Below are 896 nucleotides of genomic sequence, written 5' to 3' on the forward strand. Positions count from 1 at the left end.
GACCCTTCGTGCCGCCAGCTTGTGGAGACCCTATGTCCTGAGATCGTGACCAGCGAATCCGCGCAAGCTTCTGTTCTACCGGAAGTGGGTCTGGCGGACGCTTCGGTGCGTCAAGATGTGGACCCAAAGGAAGGCCCAGCCCCTGCTGTGGATGTTTCACTCAGCACGGCGGCAAACGTCGGTAGCGCAGTGACGGGTGTGGTCGTGGAGCAGGATGATAATATAAATTATGATGGCTCTTCGAAGGCTTAGGCCAAGGCAAAGACCTACTATTGGGAACATTTCGACATCGTAGTATTTCGCACGTGCGTAAATTAAGAAGCCAAAAAAGGCGAACCCGTGGAAATAGAAAGAGTCTCAGCCGTTAAGGTGAAGCATAAGGAACTGGAAGAGAAAAAGGAAGAAAAAGGAATCTCCATCTATCTGATTTGCAACGCCTGCAAGAATCCGCAGTTCAAAAGATCGTTTGGCCGCTTGAACTCCGTTCCCAAGGGCCATCACGACTCCTTGCATACTGCCGCCTCAGAATCAAAAGCGGCAAAACGGTCAGTGTTCCTGCCCAAAAAGGAAACCGTTTTGATTCCGGAGCCGTTGATTAAGGCCCTCATCCAGTGGATCATCGACAACAAACAGGCCCTCTTGGCTGTTGAATGCGCCTCGTTTAGGCGTTTCTGTCAGAAGTTCGATGATGAGTACCATCTTTCGTGCAGAACGACCGTTCGCGCCAGAATTATGACTTTGCTGAAGGAAGCGCAAGCATCGATGAAAAAGCTGCTCGACGCTGAGGTGCTGCTGGGAACATTTTTGCTCTGACACTTGACTTTTGGACGTCGGGTGCAACTGTACCCTTCGTTGCGATCACGATTCATTTTGTTTCAGCTGATTGGACGTATAAC

Source organism: Plasmopara halstedii (genome assembly GCF_900000015.1).
Source record: "Plasmopara halstedii genome assembly, contig: Scaffold_3060, whole genome shotgun sequence".
Classification (NCBI taxonomy): Eukaryota; Oomycota; class Peronosporomycetes; order Peronosporales; family Peronosporaceae; genus Plasmopara; species Plasmopara halstedii.